Source organism: Cupressus sempervirens, chromosome 3 (assembly GCF_028749045.1).
Source record: "Cupressus sempervirens isolate cs-2001-9-10 chromosome 3, ASM2874904v1, whole genome shotgun sequence".
In the NCBI taxonomy this organism is placed as follows: domain Eukaryota; kingdom Viridiplantae; phylum Streptophyta; class Pinopsida; order Cupressales; family Cupressaceae; genus Cupressus; species Cupressus sempervirens.
In genome coordinates, this window is record NC_143120.1 from 334682024 (window position 1) to 334699680 (window position 17657).

A 17657-nucleotide genomic window follows, 5' to 3' on the forward strand; every position below is an offset into this window, starting at 1 on the left:
AACCCGATAGACCCAAGGAAGGAGCTCAGCTTGTAGCTCGGCTTGTAGCTTGGGTGTGTGAGAAGCTTGCTACATGCAGGTTTTGTGGTTCTTTCATAAACCAAACAAGAAGGTGGCGGATCCGAATGTAAAAGGAGAGTCGGGCATAGTCACGGCACAAGGAGGAGGAACCCGATGTCTCTATAGTAATTGTGAATTGCAGTTTGTGAAAAGGTGGCGGCCATGAACAAAGAATCCGATGGGAAGATGAATTGGTAGAGAAAGGTGGTGGAGAGGTGAGAGCAGTGGGAGTTGAAAAGATGATGGCGTAGGTGACAGAAAGGAGAAAGAGCCGATAGGAGGAAGGAGAAGCTTGGTGACAAGGAGAATCGGGATTTTCTGTAGAAGTACCCCGATGCCGAGAACAAGAAGACATCTTGGAGAATGGACGGAGAGTGAGAGAGTTTGTTTGGGTGTCTTTATGTGATCGTTATCCAAGGAATGAAATACGACATCCTTGACATGTCAGACCTCTCTCTCCATTTCCATATGTTGAGATGCATGCCTATTGCATTAAAAGTTGTTGCATGGGCGATAGGAAATGGCCTTGGTCAGTTTAGAAAGCGTATTCAAAGTTGTAAGAACCGAGCCTCTCCAGTTTGTATTCTTAGAGGAAGCTGACCACAGTCTTGATGTTTTGCGGGGTGTCTCGTTATAATGAAGAACCCGTATTTGGGTAATATAAGAGCCATGTTTTAGTATAGTTTCCCGTCTATTTTGTGTTTTGATGGGACAAAGAAGACGCTTCTAGAACCCCGAATTTATAGATTCAGAGAGAGGTTCTCGCTATGTGTAGATTTTGGTTGATTCTCAATTTCCTCCACATCATAGGAGGACACTAATAGCAGTTCCTCCAAGAGAATAGACAATAAGCAGCACAAACAATTATAAACGGAAGAGTTCTTAGGGAAGGCTCTTAAAAGTAGAGGTTTCAATTTAGTTCTCTATGTGTAGTGTTATGTTAGAGGGTTTCACACAAAGGTTTACAAGTGATAAATAATGTTATAATACTCAAAATTAATAAGCTTCAACATTAAGCATTGTACCTTGCAACATCCATTTGGGTTGTGGTTCATTAAGTATATTTTGGGATTTGTTTCATTAAGTATATTTTTGTTTGTTATGAAAAGAGAATTAGTTTTATGTTAGGCCCCGTTTGGTTGGGGAAGATGATTTTTTGACATAACCGGGTTATCCAGGTTTTCGAAAACCTGGTTTTGTGGTTTGGAAAGCCAATGGTCCGTTTGGTTGACACGGAAGATGAATATACTGTGGACCCCACAATATTATTAAAAAAACTGTCATAAAATTCAAAACCTGGTTTTGATTTCGAATTCCACCTTTTTGTTGGAAGAAACTTCTTCCAATTTTTGACCAAAATTGGAAGATGAAATTGAAAACCAGGTTATAATTTTAACCAACCAAACACCAAAGTTTTTTTGCAAAACCTGGTTTTGCCTCTGATAACCCGGTTTTGGCCCTCATCTTCCAGCAACCAAACGGGGCCTTACTTATACCACAAGCACAAAGTAGGATTCTAAAGGAAAAGTAACTACCTAACAATCACAAAGTAAAAGGTTCAAAAGGGTGAAAGTGCCTAAGCTATAAGAATGGTATATTTTGGAAATGTATGTGGCCTCTCCTGAATATACCTGCAATTTCTTTTAAGAATGGAAATTTAGCAATAAATTGTAATTAAAAAGAAAAAAGGTATATAAGGAATACCAACCAAGGATAAGGAAGAATAAGGAAATGGAATACATCATATATTATTTGATTATCACTCCTTTGGATCTTGGAACTGCAATTCAATCTGACCCCCTAAGGTGTCAAATTAGAATATGGAATCCCTCTCTAAGGTGTCAAATTAGAATATGGAATCCCTCTAAATTACTGTACTTCAAATTAGAATATGGAATCCCTCTGAATTACTGTACTTCAAATTAGAATATGGAATCCGTCTGAATTACTGTACTGAATTTGAGGATGTAAACACTTGATTTGAATATAGGGGAATACCCAAATATTGCATGGGAATTTTACATATTTATATTTTATAGTTAGAATCAAATTACAATCGTTGTCAATAACTAGCATACAAGTTTGAGGATTTTGAAAAGTATTCCAATTAATTGTAATTCATTACAAATTTTGAGCTAACTTATTAGCCACTTCTAAAGGCAAGCCTGAAACTCTGAGCAGATTCAAAATATAATATTTAATTCTTAAACACAATATTGGCATGAATAAGGCTATCATCAACAAGACCCATGTTCACCATCTATTTAATGCTTTTTGAGAACCTCTCTTCAAAACAAAACATCATCATTCCACTCCTCACAAAAATACTCACATTCTCCTTACATTTGTCCTCTTCAAGCCAAAGTGAACTCAAAGCCTATCCACAACCTATTGCTTCTAAACCTAGAAGGAATTTCACACTAGAAAACCACTTCTTACAAGTTCCTACATACCCAATTTTTATTTAAATATATCTAGACCAAGCTTGTTTCTTTTGTTTACTGGCTCAATAGATCCATCTCCTCATTGACTTTTGCCCCAAAAAATAATGTCTTTCTAATTATTTTTAATCAATATTTTAATTGTGGATCTTTCACTGAGATCTTTTTCGGCCCTTGGTGAGTAGTTGTTGAGACTAAGTTTTTCAACTGTAAGGAAAACTATAGTGTTTGTTCCTACTTGGAAAAGGATGTTGGTGGTCTCTAGAGGTTACAAAATTTGCAGTAGCATGATCCTTTGTAACTTTTGTGCTCTAGAATCTCTAAATGAAACTTTTTACTTGTCTTTTATATGGGGGCATCAAATATATTTGCACATTGAAGCTGAAACTACTCTATGTGACTGATGTGTCAATCTTCACCATCTTGAATATTTCTAGCAAGTCAGCAGTTCGTAAATGAGCTCTTGAGAGTGTTTCCTTAGGTAACCTTTGAAATCCATCTTGCACCTCATCATGTTCAATCTATATGACATTCTCATCAACAAAGGTACACGAAAGAGATGTCACCTTTAGCTTATACTAAGAGCCATGGGAAAGTTGTGAGTGCACTTAACGTTTATGTAATTCCCTTTTCTGTATAGACTGAGACACTACTTGTAATCTTTACAATTCAATGAATTGGTAAACAATTATTGATAATTAAGTATTTGAATTATGCTTAATTCCAAATGCATACACTGATACAAAATGATAATGCTTGCATAACAATAATATATTTGGTTTTTGATATACATGTAATTTATATACATAGCTGAGAGTGATCTAGGTATCAGGTACTGCTTTATGTGTCTAATATAGAATTGATAATATGCACACCATTATAAAAATAATAATATACTCTGAATATTGTGGTAGGCTGTCTGATATGGCAATATTATTATGTTGTTAAATAGTACTAATGTTGTCTCTGATATGACAATATTTATATGCTTCAATGATGATGCCCTCTTTAGCTGATCCTTACATACATGCTTGCACAGATGGTTTCCAAAGGAAATATGCTCTAATGTAGAGCGATTCTCAAAAGGAAAAAAATATAATATCTTATCCAAATCATGTTTCCATCAAATGATATGATTCTCAAAATATATGTGCATAATAAAAGGAAGAGGTACATATGAAAATACTATTATTCTAAATGGTTACCATAATAATCATGCAAGATTATCATAATAATCAGTCATTGACTAATTACCATACTAATCATGCCATAATGTGTAGCTATGTTGTGTAAAGATAATCATAGAATATGGTAAGTGTGATTATGATGTATTACTAATATGATGTGATGTGATCATATACAAGGTTGATGCTCAATATTGATGTGGTGGCATTACTGTATTATAGAGAATGTTATTGGTTGAATGATGAATGCAATTACATCATTTTGGATGCATGCATGTATGATATCATTATACTACTATTGTATATGTAGCCATGAAAATGATGATTGTGGTGTATATGTATATGGCAGGATGTTGATGATATGATATATCATGGATGGATGTATGCAAGGTGATGACTTTTGCATATGCAGCTAGATTACTAAATGAAATGCATATGATGATGGTGATTACAAGATTATGGTTACTACAATCAATCATCAAGCCATCAGTATATCATATAGCCAATGGTTATGGTGGGATTTACAAGTGATCATTTATGGTCAAGTAAGTGCACAAAGTTGTGGTGCCAAAAGGGGGGTATAAGTGGACACGTTTTTCCTGAAATCAACAAATTTTGGACTTCAACAAGAATTTGAAGATAGTTACACTCAAAATTTTAAGATATGACAAAAACAAAAGTCGTAGTCCTTTGAATCTAGTTTCTAAACTACTAATTTTTTTTCAAAATGGTTTAGTTTTAGGTCCTCAAAAAAGGGGGCCACAGAAAGTGGTACTGTTTATTCCAAAAAAACATAACATAGTACAAAGTGTGGCCCCCCTAAAATTTTAACTTTTTTTTTGAAATTCTTTAATCGCTCCAGTCAAAAGTTACCTAACACTATGTAGTTTATCCCAGATTTTTCGGGTAATTTTATAATGTGAATTTTTTTTTTAATGAATTTTTTAATTAGACCCATCCCAAAAACGTGAAATATATGTGTGCTCCCCCTAGAAATGATTGAAAACTAATCTAAAATCAAAACTTCTTTTTTTCAAAGTGTGTAGAATGGAGTCTAGTTTCTAAAAAACTAAGTTGTTACAAAATTCGATGAATGAGCTAAAATCTACAGCCCAATTAGTACATGGTGGTTTTTGACAAAAAATGAACATACATTCAAAAGAAATTATAGATGAAAGACTTAAAATAGTTCAAATTAAAAATAAATTATATGGTTAGATAGCTAACACAGAGACCTATAATGTTATGTAACCTGATCTTATCGATACCCAACCACGAGGAATCTTGAAGGGGAGCACACAAGAAAAATTAATCATTTTTTGTATGTTTGCTAAAAAACACGTCTCAGACCTATTTATAAACTCCAAACCTTTGGGTTGGATCTCCAAGGCAAAACCAAGCCTTAGGCTTGGTTTTAATGCAAAGCTTTGAATAGCGTGTGCACCCTATAGCGCGCATGCGCTATTAAAATGCTATTGAATTCAGTGCGCACGCGCTATAGTGCACACGCACTATAGAGACCTAAATTGCAAACCAAAACCAAAAGAGAGCTAGGGGGGTGGGGCGAGGGAATGGCTATTTGTGTGTGTGAGAGAGATAGAGAGAAAGTAGGGGATGGGAGAGGGGAGAGAGGAAGTGAGAAAGAGTAGGGGTGGCAGAGAGAGTATAGGATGGGAGATAGAGGAAATGTGAGAGAGTAGGGGTGGCAAAGAGAGTACAAGATGCAAGAGAGAGGAAGTGTGAGAGAGAGAGTAGAGGTGGCAAAGAGAGAGTACGGGATGGGGGAGAGAGATTGAAAGTAGGGGATGGGAGAGAGAGGAAGTGTGAGAGAGAGTACAAGTTGGGAGAGAGATATTGAGAGTAGGGGATGGGGGAGAGAGAGAGAGTAGGTGGTGGGAGACAGAGTGGGAGAGGAAGAGCGAGAGAGAGGAGGATGGGAGTGCATGTGTGTGAAAGAGAGAGAGTAGGGAATGGGAGAGGGAGAAGATAGAGTAGCTTGAGAGAGAGTAGGGGATGGAAGAGAGAGTAGGTGATGGGAGAGGGAGTGGGAGAGGGAGAGAGAGAGGGGGGATGGAAATGTGTGTAAGAGAGAAAGAGAGAGAGTGTGAAAATGTGAGAGACGGTAGGGGGTAGCAGAGAGAGAGTAGAGAGGGAGAGAGTGAGAGTGAGAGAGAGAGAGAGAGAGAGAGAGAGAGTGAGAGAGAGTGAGAGTAGGTAGTGGGAGAGGGAGAGCGAGTGAGAGAAAAAGTAGAGGATGGGAGAGGAGAGGGGGGGATGGGTGTGTGTGAAAGAGAGAGAGTAGGGAATGAGAGAGGGGAGAGAGAGATAGAGAGAGTAGGGGATGGGATAGAAAGAGAGTAGGCAATGGCAGAGGGAGTGGGAGAGGGAGAGAGAGGGTGGATGGAAGAGAAAGACATTAGGAAATGGCAGAGGGAGTGGGAGAGGGAGAGAGAGGGGGGATGGAAGTGTGTGTAAGAGAGAAAGTAGGGGATGGGAGAGAGTGTGAGAGTGTGAGAGAGAGTAGGGGTAGCAAAGAGAGAGAGTGAGAGTAGGGGATGGGAGAGAGAGAGGGAGAGAGGGAGAGAGAGAGAGAGATAGTAGGCGATGGGAGAGGGAGTGGGAGGGAGAGAGAGAGGGGGGGGGGAATGGAAGTGTGTAAGAGAGATAGAGTTGGGGACGGGAGAGAGTAGGCAATGGGAGAGGGAGTGAGAGAGAGAGAGAGAGGGAGGGGGAATGGGAATGTGTATAAGAGAGATAGAGTAGGGGATGGGAGAGAGTGTGAGAGTTTGAGAGAGAGTAGGGGGTGGTAGAGAGAGCTTGTACAGGATGGGGGTGAGAGAGAGAGAGTAGGGGATGGGAGAGAGTGTGAGAGAGAGTAGGGGATGGAAGAGAGAGAGTGAGAGTAGGGGATGGGAGAGAGAAAGTATAGAGGGAAAGAGAGTACTTGAGAGAGAGAGAGAGAGATAGTAGGTGGTGCAAGAGGGAGTGGGAGAGGGAGAGAGAGGGGGGATGGGAGTGTGTGTGACAAATCTAGAGAGTAGGGGATGGGAGAGGAGAGAGAGAGGGGGGGGATGGGAGTGTGTGTCTATGAAAAAGAGAGAGTAGGGGATGGGAGAGGGGAGAGAGAGAGTAGGGGATGGGGAAGAGAAAGTAGGCAATGGGAGAGGGAGTGGGAGAGGGAGAGAGAGAGGGGGGAATGGGAATGTGTGTAAGAGAGACAGAGTAGGGGATGGGAGAGAGTGTGAGAGTGTGAGAGAGAGAGTAGGTGGTGGCGGAGAGAGCTCGTACAGGATGGGAGAGAGAGAGAGAGTGAGATTAGGGGATGGGAGTGTGAGAAAGAGTAGGGGATGGGAGAGAGAGAGAGAGTGAGAGTAAGGGATGGGATGGGGGAGAGAGAGAGAGTAGAGAGGGAGAGAGAGAGAACTTGAGAGAGAGAGATCTAGTAGGTGGTAGGAGAGGGAGAGGGAGAGAGATAGGGGGATGGGAGAGAAGAGAGTGGGGGGATAAGAGTGTGTGTGTCTGTGAAAGAGAGAGAGTAGGGGATGGGAGAGAGTGTGAGAGTGTGAGAGAGAGTAAGGGGTGGAAAAGAGAGAGTACGAGATGGGAGAGACAGAGTGAAAGGATGGGAGAGATAGAGTGAAAGGATGGGAGAGAGTGAGAGAGAGAGTAGGGGGCGGCAGAGAGAGAGAGTACGGGATGGGAGAGATAGAGTGAAAGGATGGGAGAGAGTGTGAGAGAGAGTAGGGGATGGGAGAGAGTGTGAGAGAAAGTTGGGAATGGGAGAGAGAGAGAGAGTAAGAGTAGGGGATGGGAGAGAGAGAGTAGAGAGGGAGAGAGAGAACCTGAGAGAGAGAGATAGTAGGTGACCTAGGAGAGGGAGTGGGAGAGGAGGAGAGAGAGGGATGGGAGTGCGTGTGACAAATCTAGAGAGTAGGGGATGGGAGAGAAGAGAGAGGGGGGATGGGTGTGTGTGTGTGTGTCTATCTGTTTGTGAAAGAGAGAGAGTAGGGGATAGGAGAGAGTGTGAGAGTGTGAGAGAGAGTAGGGGGTGGCAAAGAGAGAGTACGAGATGGGAGAGACAGAGTGAAAGGATGGGAAAGAGTGTGAGAGAGAGTAGGAGGTGGCAGAGAGAGAGAGAGTACGAGATGAGAGAGACAGAGTGAAAGGATGAGAGAGAGTGTTAGAGAGAGTAGGGGATGGGAGAGAGTGTGAGAGAGAGTTGGGGATTGGAGAGAGAGAGAGAGAGTAAGAGTAGGGGATGGGAGAGAGAGAGAGAGAGAGAGTAGAGAGGGAGAAAGAGAACTTGAGAGAGAGAGAGAGATAGTAGGTGGTGGGAGAGGGAGTGGGAGAGGAGGAGAGAGAGGGATGGGAGTGCGTGTGAGCGATCTAGAGAGTAAGGGATGGGAGAGGGGAGAGAGAGAGGGGGATGGGAGTGTGTATCTGCAAAAGAGAGAGTTTAGGGGATGGGAGAGGGGAGAGAGAGAGTAGCTTAAGAGAGAGAGAGAGAGAGAGTAGCGGATGGGAGAGAGGGGCGGATGGGAGTGTGTGTAAGAGAGAGTAGGGGATGGGAGAGAGTGTGAGAGAGAGTAGGAGGTGGCGGAGAGAGAGAATGGGATGGGGGAGAGAGAGAGAGAGAGTGTGAGAGTAGGGGATGGGAGAGAGTGAGAGAGAGAGAGTAGGGGATGGGAGAGAGTGTGAGAGAGTAGGGAGAGGGAGATAGAGAGAGGGGGATAGGAGTGCATGTGACAAATCTAGAGAGTAGGGGATGGGAGAGAAGAGAGAGGGGGGATGGGAGTGTGTGTGTGTGTGTGTGTGTGTGTGTGTGTGTGTGTGTGTGTGTGTGTGTGTGTGTGTGTGTGTGTGTGTGTGAAAGAGAGAGAGTAGGGGATGGGAGAGAGTGTGAGAGTGTGAGAGAGAGTAGGGGGTGGCAAAGAGAGAGTACGAGATTGGAGAGACAAAGTGAAAGGATGGGAAAGAGTGTGAGAGAGAGTAGGAGGTGGCAGAGAGAGAGAGAGTACGAGATGAGAGAGACAGAGTGAAAGGATGAGAGAGAGAGAGTGAGAGAGAGTTGGGGATGGGAGAGAGTGTGAGAGAGAGTTGGGGATTGGAGAGAGAGAGAGTAAGAGTAGGGGATGGGAGAGAGAGAGTAGAGAGGGAGAGAGAGAGAGATAGTAGGTGGTGGGAGAGGGGGGAGAGAGAGAGAGAGAGAGAGAGGGGAGCCCAAGAGAAAGAGAGTAGCGGATGGGAGTGTGTGTAAGAGAGAGTAGGGGATGGGAGAGAGTGTGAGAGAGAGTAGGAGGTGGCAGAGAGAGAATGGGAGTCTAACATATCAAAATAATTGGGGATCTCCCCAAGGACAAACTCACAATATAATTTCTTCAAAAAATACATGGGGACCTCGTGATTGTTGCAAGGAGGGGCATCAAAAACCATCCACCATCTATCCCAAAAATTATTTCTAATAGCATCATGTATGCACCAATGGATGGGGAATTGTTTAGTACCCTCTCTAACATTATTTTGCTCACCAGGTTTTCTAAATAATGCACATATACTACCTTTTGGTATTTCCTTTTTTCTAACTTCTTCATATGACAATTTATTTGCATAAAATCTTTTTTGTTCATCCCTCTTAGCCCGCCAAATATCTAACTGACCACTAACTGAGGCTATCTGAGTGTTAATGGATTCGAGGGATGATGCCAATTGAGCCCTCATTGGATTGGTTTGTCCGGATTCTTTCAACCGAGTAATGATTCCTTATAATTCAGTTTTGCCTCTCTCTATTTCATTTCTTATATTTTCTTGTGTGCCTGGTGGAGGTCTTGCAATTGGTTCGGGTTGTGGAATTTGTTCTTCTTCTTGAGGAGGGTTTTGGTTTTGGGGTTCTTGAGGGTTTTGATGTTCTTGTGGATTTTCTGGTTGATTATGAACATTTCCTGATAAAAAATCAATTGAAATTCAAATAAATAAATAAATCTAAATGAAATTTGTAAAAACCCTACAAAAGAATATAAAAAACTTACAAAACAATATGAAAAATATATCAAACAATGCAAAGTTAGGTTTATATCACTTACGGCGTCGTCGTGGGTGCGCTTGTGGTCTTGGATTTCGTCGACGAGGAGGCATTTTGGCAAATTGTGTTGCAAATGTTGAGTCTTCAACTCGCATATGCGCTGCTCGATGTAGGAGTAGAAGAAAATGTTGATGAAAATGATGGGCTGCGAGTTTGTAGCCCATCATATATACTTTTTATTTTTAAAAAGCGCGTACGCGCTTTTTAAAATAGAAAAAAAAAATTCCTTGTCACCTTTTTGGCACCACAACTCGGTGCATATGCCCATATTCAACGTACTTAATCACTTAGAAAATAGAACTTTGTGCTCATCCTTATCCTTATTGAATCTCCATCATTAGATCCTTATTGAATTTTCTAAACCATAGATATTGTAACAAAATTTGACTCGTGCCTTTGACTATCTCAAACTTTCCATATTTCCATAAAAATTTGGCCTTAGATTCCATCTTTTCACTATTGTTCTTCCTGTTTTCACTCGGTGAACATGGCATTTCACTCAGGAAATATATCACTCCGTCAATACTATACTTGCTTAGACAACAATGAATTTCCTCTATCTTTTCTAAACTAATCAGTTAATATTGTAGTCACACGACGAATACAGTCTTCCTTCATTAACCTTGTTAGTCGGTTAAGCTTGTGTTCTTCAACACATTACAATATTACATGATTGTAAAATAATCAAACTAATATTACATTATCATTTTCCTATTCATTCAAGTACCCATTGAATACCATACTTATCATCTCTATCTTGAACATACTTTCTTTAAATCCTCTTCATCAATCTAATGATATGGTACTTCACTGAGTTAGCATAATATCTAGCCAACTATGACAACATCAATGATAATATAATAACTGATATGACTCTCTTACATACATTCATAACATTATCTATTACATTATCAGTTGGGGCTAACACAAAAAACTTGGCATCACTAAGGGAAGATGCAATCTCAATCATCAAGCTATTGTGATTCCTCTTTTTAGTCATTTATTCCACAGTCATAGGAGTGGAAAGTGTACCAAATTTATTGTCTAACTAGGGTGTAATATTATTTCCAATTTCAAATAGATGTAGTCACATTCTTCCTTGCCATGAGAAGAAATTCTCCTTATTTATCTTTGGTACCTCACTCTTATACATCTTCTAATATTTAGCTCAAGTTCCTTTCAACTTCTTTCTCCAAGTATTGTGCTTTGATACCAATTGTTAGATAACTAAGAGGAGGAGGGGGTGTGAATTAGTTATGTTCAATTATCCTATAGTCCCTTCAAACACTTTAGTACCAATTATACTTCATAAACATAAAAAATGATCACTCGGTGATCTCATTCAACTTCATAATTAACAATTATAATCAATTCACTCCATATTGTTGACTCAATGTTCATTACTTTACTGACTATCAGTAATTAACTTTGCTATTGCCTATTTACTGTATTGCAGTAAAAAGTGAATACCATGAAAATCAACTTGCAACATAACAAAAATCACATAATTGACACCAAAATTTTTAACATGGAAACCCTATAAAGGGAAAAATCACCTAGGACTAGACTCAAAAAGTTTCACTCTTCTAAAGTGAGCTCTACTATGATCCAATCTTGTTAAACATTTACATATACATTGTTAATGTGATCTAGTTAGAGGATTTACACTAAAAGATCATCTAGACCTTATCACTCCTTGATCCTCTCTAAAGAATGACCTTTTCTAGAGGACTTAAAAACATCACTAATCAATGTTACCATATAGGATTATACAAACTTGTTAGGTCCACTTGGTTAAGATATTTTTCTACTACAATTGTTATAAAGTAACAGTTCAAATGGTTTGTTAAGTTTAGGACTACCTTGCTTGTTCAGATCTTTGTTCTACTCAGTCTCTTTTTGGTCTCTTTATTCAAATATCTTACTACCTGATTCACTCCCCTGCTTGATCTTCCCTATACTCTGTTTGGTTCTCTTTGCTTTTTTTCAAATTCAACAACTTCACACTTTGATATGCTTTCTCCAACAGTTCCATGAATGATCAAAAACATAATCAACAACCAAAAACTTGTTCCAGCTACTCCTTAAATAGTAGTCTCTATGCTTTCATATTCTTCCATATTTTGCCACTTAACCACAATCATTGATCTCATATTTATTGCATTTAGTCACTTAGAAATTGTTAAGTTTAGGACTACCTTGCTTGTTCAGATCTTTGTTCTACTCAATCTCTTTCTGGTCTCTTTATTCAGATATCTTATTGCCTAATTCACTCCTCTGCTTGATCTTCCCTATACTCTGTTTGGTTCTCTTTGCTTTTTTTCAGATTCAACAACTTCACACTTTGATATGTTTTCTCCAACAATTCCATGAACAATCAAAAACATAATCAACAACCAAAAACCTGTTCTAGCTACTCCTTAAATAGTAGTAGTCTCTATGCTTTCATATTCTTCCATATTTTGCCACTTAACCACAATCATTGATCTCATATTTATTGCATTTAATCACTTAGAAAATAGAGATTTCATAGACTATGGTTGGTGTCATGGACTATAAAATCCCCTTTCCTTAGAACTTTATGCTAATTCTTATCCTTCTTCAATCTCCATAACAAATCTTCATTGTATTTTTTTAGTCATAGATCTTGTAACAAACTTTGACTTGTGTCTTTGAACTTCTCAAACATTATTTATTTTCACCATAAGTCAGACTCAGATTCCATCTTTCTTTACTTATTCTTCCATTTGTTACTTAGTGAACATAACATTTCACTCAGGCAATAAATCACTCAGTTAACACTAAAATTACTCGGTTAGCACTAATCTTTTTAACTTTGCTTTGCTAATTGCTTGGTGACAACTGTAGTCACTCAGTGAACATTGTCTTCCTTCTTTCATTTTTGTCACTCGGTGTAACTTGTATAGCTCATTACATTACAATATTGCATGATTGTCAAAAAATAAAACCAACATTACATTGTCAATGTCCAACTCTTTCTTTTTGCCCATTGAATACCATACTTTATCAACTATGTCATCAACATTCTTTCTTCAAATTCTCTTCATCAATCAAATGATATGGCACTCTACTGAATTAGCATAATGTATAATCAACTAAGACTTGACATCAATGACAGCATAACAACTAATATAACTATTTTACATGCATTCATAGTATTATCAGTTACATCATCAGTTGGGACTAACACTACTTTGCACCTATACCCCACACATACATACTTCATAAATTCAAAATATGGTTTCATTCCTAACTAGTTTGTTTCATGTGTCGTGAGAGGTGTCTATAATTAGCAAGTGTATGTAAATGTGGCTCCCATAAGGGTTCAATCCTAGCTTGTTAATAAGATATAAAGAGTCAGAAATGTAATCGAAATAATCATTTATACTTAACGCTGATTTGCAAAAGGAATGAGGTGCAATGTCAAACATTGTTATATTTTCAAGGCAAGTAAGCAGTATAGTGCAACAAAGATACAACAGTAGTATAAGATCGGATTACTCAATGGTAATAGTAGAGTCAAGAGAAAATCGTTTATGAGAAGAAATAATGTTACAAGATACATTCCAATATAACATAGCTGTTTGAGCGAGAACAATGATAGAATTGTAAATGATATTCCAGGTATGCAGTGGTTCTTTTCTTATGAGTCCAACCACTATTGTTGACTTTTGAAAGCATGAGAGAGAAAATGTTATGTGTAACACCATCAAAAAGCATCAACATGGTAGCATTAATTTGAAGATAGTGAACAAAAATAACCATGGAGATTTTAGCAAAACAATAGAAGAGATATGTAGGATATCAAGTAAACAGAGATATAAAACATTGGAGTAGGAGTCATTGTGCCAAAAGGATCAATAATAATACAACATGAAATGACAATATAGAGGTTTAGGGCATGATATATGTTGTGAAGAATTAGCGGTCATGAAGTGTAAGCAGATTCTACAGCTACAATAGCAAAGAAATATGGTAATCATGAAGTTTTTAGAGACCATGTAAAGCATGGGAAGGGCATCATGAAGAAAAGGCTTAAAATCTAATATGCAACCACAGTACAAGCCTCAGAGCAGCAATAAAATGTTAGAAGGCCTATGAAATCAGAAGGCATCAAATTTAGTGAAGCCATCACACTCGAGATAAAAGTTCAATAACATTTTGGCATATTAGAGATATACAATGATAGTGATGTTATATATAGAACTAAGAGGAATAAAAGTTCATGTTTTTGTGTCATTGAGCTGGGTGACAGGTATTTCATTTGGTTCAACTAAAGGAGTTTGGATTAAATACTGCATGTAAATATAAAGATGTTGATGGAAAAGAAAAAAATGCACTTGCTAAACATGATAGAGTTATACTACAAATCACTAGGAAAAAAATCAAACATATCTCTGTAAGTGGAGAGGAGCGGTGTAATGTATCTATAGTTTCATGGTTCACTGACCCATATGAAGGCGAAATGGCATCCAAAACTATATACTACGATTCCTTCCTTAGAATATCAAATTTTTAAAAGATGGATGGGCTCGAAAGCTACAACAAGCTCCTAAAATATTTGTTCAAAATCTCTAGATATGAGAAGCGAGATATGAATAATGGTGCAAGTTGAAAGTTCAAAAAAAGAAAACACAGATTTTTTCTTTTTTATCCAAAAAATAATAATCTTCCAAAATTTTGTTGAAATTTACAGACTCGTTCAAGATTCGCAGCTATAAAAGTTAAAGCTATTAACAGCTATCAGATTTAGAAAAGCATGACTCAAACAACATTATTTTTGAAGTTCTTCCACATTTGTGCGAAAGAGAAATATCACAAAAAATTCTTACCTTCCAACATTCAAAGAAGGAAACGATTCAAAATTGATGCAAATTCCCATTGTTTGAAGCTTTCAACATGAAATCTTCAGGAAAAAGTGCAGATAAAATGGTGTTATTCGAGCCTTAGAAACTTCCATGTTTTTTACAAGCCCTTATTTTTTCTTCATGGAAGCAGTAGAAGATCAATGTTACCACAGAAAATTCCCAAAGATAGATTCAAAACTTCCTGAGATCTCCATTTTCCTCTAAGCACTCACGGAAAGCATGAATGAATGAAAAAAATGTTACTGTTAGGCACGAGTAAACACCCAGAAGTAGCTTTGAGCTACAAAATTCCATCCAAAAAAACTATCATGGTGGCTAGGGTTCACATTAGTAGTAGAGATCATTCTTTTTACAAAGTTGCAAATGTAAAATGAATGTTTTTTGGATCATTTTTACGGTAGTCATATGCCCAAAAAGTTTTGTAGAAACTTTGTGGAAAATGTTTTATTTTCCAAGTTTTACACTCCATGCTCGTGGATACTCATTTCCAATGGCAAATGCAGTGTTTAGTTGCCAAGTTTGTAAAATGTAATAATGCCTTAGGATAGTATCCTTGTTTGACCTAAAAAAGCTTTAAAATAAATGTTTAGTAAATTACTACATAATATTTATTGTATAATTCATAAAATTTATTTTAATAAATATCAATTAAATGAATAATATTATTAGGTGAATCAATATTTATCACTTATTATTAATATTTATTAAAATCATAATTTATGAACTATGTAAGAGATATTTTAATTTATTAAAGGTATCAAAAATCTTAATAATCTATTTATCTATTTAGTGTTTCAAACATTGATTAGAGAAATGAATTATATATCATTTGATATTTGTGATTTAAAAAATCAGATATTTATTTTTTATCTTTCAAAAGGGATCAAATAGGGATATTTTTTAGAGTTATGGGAAAATATGGTAAAGTCATGGTGATAGGATTTAAAAGTCAATAGAGTTATTGCATATTGGAGAATTTTTTGATCCTTTAGAGGGATATGACTACGTATAAGATGAGTTGTTATGATGAAATTTTGGGGCTATGACTTTTGGGCCACCTTTTTGCCTTTTTGAAGTCTTTTAAGGGGTTCAAAATTGGCCTTGTAAGCTAAATTCGGCCAAGTTGTTAATGTTCTCCTAGATGCAGTTGGATGTAAAAAAGAATAAGTATGAGCTAAAGACTCATTTGTAACAGTTTCATTTTTTATGCAGAGGCAACCTTTGGGGTCTCCCTTGAGTCCTTCATGGTATATTTGCAAATTACTTTGTAACCAAGATTCATGAGGATGTTATTAAATTACTAAATAAAGAATAGTTTGGAGACCATTGTTGAGTTCATTTGTTGTATGCAAGTAATTTATTTTGATGTTATTTTTTTGTGATTCATTTTGAGTCCTTAAGTGAATGTCTCGGTTTTAGCCCTTGCAAGTGAATATTTGATACTCAAGTAGGTTATAAGTTGTGAGTTTTGTTTTCTTTCAAATTGTTAATCATGAATATTACCATTCCTATTATCATATGTTTGAGGTCAATCCTTCTTATGAAGTTATTGTATGTGAGTTTTTGATATTAATATTGTGTCAATATTGAATTGTTCTAGAAATATTTCATTGTGTCAAGTCAATATCCTTCTCATCTTAAATATTTGGTGCATCACCATAAGTTTTAGTCAAGTTTACCATTTCAATATACAAAGCTCATACAAGAAATCCTTCTTACTCTTTTCTATCCAAGCATTTCATATTTTTGCATCAATATTAGGTGAAGTATCGTATATGAACCAGCCTAGAATCTATAGATTTACTCTGATTTTGGGTAACCCACATATCTAGGAGTATTTCCATGTTTCTTGAAGTGAATAAGTTTTAGAACTTGGTTAGGGTGCAATTTTTAGAGATAACAACTTTGGCATGCCTAGTGGGATCGATTCAAATAGAATATGTCAGAATTATTTTGTTTTCCTACTAGTTCTAATATGATATAAGTAGCTTTTAGACCTTTGATAGGTCATATTTTCATATATGGTAACTCCGAGAAAATTCTATTGGTTTTGAGTAGATTAAGTGTTTAAAATGGATAATCATTGTCATTTCCATTAAGGTGATCCTTATGCATCTTTTAACTAACCATACCCAAGTAGATCTACTATTGATTTCATGCAAAATAGTCATATTCCAACAAGTATCCAACAACCATATTATGCTTTCCACCCACCCATCCATGCTCAAGAATCATGGAAGTCTACCAATATACCTCAATTTTCCCAAGAAGCCCATTCCATTCCAAATCAGCATACATGCTCAAAAAAATATTTTCAACCTCTTAATAAGATAAGCATACAATATTTTTGGACAAGGCAACATTTTGAAAACTTGTTGGAAGTAAAAAAAACTGAGTTTAGAGGGAGACTTTCAAAAAGAGTTAGTAGCACATGAAGAGTTTCATGAAAAGGAACTAAAAGAGCATAAGGTGGAAAGAACTAAAAGAGTTTCTATATAAGCCATGAAGTATAAGGAGGCTAGACAAATACAACAAGAAGAAATTCTTTAGAAGAACCAGAAAGCAAGTGTTGAGAAAGAAATTACATTAGATTTGTTTATTTGTTGAACAAAATAATGCAAAGGTTATTGATCTTATTGATACTCACCCTTATATTATTGATAAAATTTAAGGTTGGGAGTGACAAGAACATGTTCTTTATATTTCACCATAATTTGAAGAATGTTGCATCAAGCCAGAAATTGGTCCTTCAATGTCAAGAAGTGAGAAAGATAGTGAGGAGGATGAGTCTAGGGATGACCTAGAGACCTTTTCTACTAATTTTAATGTCACGCCAACATCATTTAAGAAGTTTGATCTTGAACAACATGAACACTTGGAGGAGGTAACAGGTTTTACCAAGTTAGCTACAAGAGGTAGTCATTTTCAACCAACAAGAAGATAAAGTGGCAGATCATAAGAAGTCCATACATGAGAGCTCTGGTTTTTTCCTTGAAAGAGGCTT